Here is a 3,192-nt window from a genome sequence, read left to right on the forward strand (position 1 = left end):
CGCGTCTGATAAATGATTAATTTAAATTTATCCTCGGCGAAGATAGCCAGTTTACGATGAGTTTTACGGGATAATTAATTAATATACGCAAATTGAATTTATCGATTCTTTCTCTTTAGAGATTTAGAACTTAATCCTTTTTAATCCTTATTATCTCTTGGTATATAGCTAATTGAGAAGGAGCTAGATATATTCACGTTTATTAATAATTTAAATACTGTATATTTAGATGCGTATTTTTCTTAAAGAAATTTAATACTGCGTAAATATTAAATTATTTAGTTATTAATTATTTATTTTAAGTAATAAAAGCACTATTATTGTATTAGTGCTTTTAATATTCAAAATAAGTAATTATAATCATTAACAATTTAATACTTATACAAATAGAACAATTTTGCTGGAATATCTAGAAATTTAGTTAGATACAAATTTAAAAATAATTTTAGATTTAATTTAAATCTAAAGATTTAATTAAATTCAAAAATTCTTTTTTATATAAACCATATCTAAAAATAATTATGTAGAACGTTGATGACAATAATGTAAAAAGTTTCAACATTGTAGCAACTAGTAAGCGTCCTACATAATTATTTTGATGATCCAAAGAGAGTTATTTTCAGACCAATATCTAGTAAAATTTTTAGATACTTCAACGAAATCGTTCTTTCCGTGTACAACATTAAATTTCTCTAAGAATTTATCTCTATAATATAGTTTTATAATTTTTTGCACTGTCGAACGTTTAGCATTTCGCAGACTTATTAACATTTAGATCCAAAACTGCGTATGTACTTTTCGACGTTCATTGATAGAAAGCATCGCAATCGAGCATTTTGCGAGATAAACTAAGTAAAACGCTCGAGAGAAACCACCTAAAAGTTTAGAAATGTTTCTGACAAGAGGAGTATCGCTACCGTTGAGAGGAAAGACGCAGTCCTGAACAAACACCGCGAAATTATGCACTGCGGCGAGAATTCTGGCGAACAATACTCTGTGACGTCAGCGGTATTTCGCCCCTGAGAAACGACTCGCGGAATAGGAACACCACCACGACATCGAACATCGTTTCACCGTCGCGTAGACGAAAGCCACTCGTTCCACTGGCTTGCCGCGGCGAGTGCAAGTGCTCTTACGAACTTGCGGCTGCCGATTAATTGTGGAAAACATTGCTTCTCGGCAATGCGACTCCACTCGAGAATTCGTGCTGAAGGACTGGAGGGAAACGACGATCTTGGAACTAGTCAGAAGTTTTAAAGCTTCAGCAAGGTACGAAATTTGAAGATTTGAGATTTTAACACTTGACATAGTATGAATATTTACTCTATTATTTCGATAATTTGAGAAACAAAGGAAAAAATATAATCATAGCATTATCGATAAACTGTTAAGAGATCTTGATATATAAAATTTGCAAAAATTTGAAACCTTAGTTCGATTACTCTGCGAGCGATCATCGAGTTGGATCGAGAAACGAGATTTTTATGGATTGGAACGTATAGGGGTAGCTTTATGAAGGACCGTTATGCTTTCACACACTCTTGTATGTCGCGTAATCCTGTCCATATATATGTCATAACCTGAAGTAACGAGGTTTACGAAGCTTTGCTTTGAATGCAATGCTGGTTGATGTTTTCCTGTCTGCTTTGATCTGAACGTCTATGGTCATGGAATGCATTGTGGATAATGCAAAATTTTCTCTTTCGGTCGAAATCGGATGAATAAAATCAGCTTGTCACTGCCTCTTAAAAAGAAATTTTAAAAATATTTTATTGTTGCTTGTTCTGTTCTCGCGACTATAGATGTTACAAATATTATTTTAACGTTAAATTTTAAATTTAAAATTTTAAATTTAAATCCTACGTTTAAATATTAAAATATTTTAGAGCGCATACACGGTCTTACTAAAATATTAAAAAATTTAGCTTGATACAGATTTGAAAACAATTTTGCTTGGATCATGATCAAAATAATTATGTAGAATGTTTAAACTGTTGCTGGAACGTTAAAATTAGTTTGCATCATATCATCAGTGTTTAAATGTTCTACATAATTATTTTCAAAGTTATTTTCATCTAAATTTTTAGATACTTCAACGAAACCATTCTTTTTGTGCAGCATTGTTGAGTTTTTTATCATGGATTCTGTGATATATTATTCAGTGAGTCCTATATTTAAACGATTAGTAGTTTTCATAAAAAATTATAGCTCTCACATTTAGATCTTTATTATGCGACGTACAATTACGACTGTCATATAGAATGGTATCATTCGTCGTCTAAAATATAAAAGCACAAGTCTTCTATTTATTCGTACGTGAACATTGTTCCATTATTCTTTCTTTGAATCTCAATGCTACGCACGGATGATCAATAACATCGATATCCACGAAACCTCGAGAGCGTTTCGCGATCATCTCCATGGTACGGTGTGTCCGCGCAAATCCCTTTACTCTACTTCTTTTTGCAAAACCGACCCCCCGTCTACAACAGGCTATTGTTCTTTTACGGCGTGTCGGCAAGCGGTTATTTTCCAATCCGGCATCCGGCAACCCGATATTGGCTTTATTAGGTTCCCTCGACTTGTCGTCGTTGCTGTTCTCTTTTCCGGCTCTATTTCCCGTTTCCCCTAGCTCATTCTGCAGTCGGAGTCTTATTACTCTCCGCGAAACTATACAGACGTCACTTGTCGGACAATAGCCCATGAGGATTTAAGTTATTTGATTAAAATTCGATGCACAGTGCATCGTGAAGAGAATCTCCTATTATCGGAAAACATCATATGTTGTGTTTTTATTCTATATTATGTATATATTTATATTAATAACGTTTATATTAATAACAAACTTAAAACAATAAAACAATCAAATTTTATCAATAAGATACTTGAATTATCCAAATAATTTGAACAGCTGAATTTGAGTAAACCGACAATAACTATTTTGAATAGTTTCAGTATTATCCACAATATCATGATAAAATTTACATCTTCAATATGTATGTGTATACATATACATATTATAATTTCCCGGAAAAAAATATTTCATACATAATTATGTATAATTATATAAAAACTTGACATATATTTTATATATACAATTATACAGGGTGTTAGTTAAGTATGTTGCCATACTTAACAGAACGATTCTTTGGTTTATTTTAAGTAAAAAAGTCCATATAAACATGGGTCCGA

Source organism: Mycetomoellerius zeteki, unplaced genomic scaffold, assembly GCF_001594055.1.
Source record: "Mycetomoellerius zeteki isolate Tzet28-1 unplaced genomic scaffold, Tzet1.0 scaffold285, whole genome shotgun sequence".
Lineage (NCBI taxonomy): Eukaryota > Metazoa > Arthropoda > Insecta > Hymenoptera > Formicidae > Mycetomoellerius > Mycetomoellerius zeteki.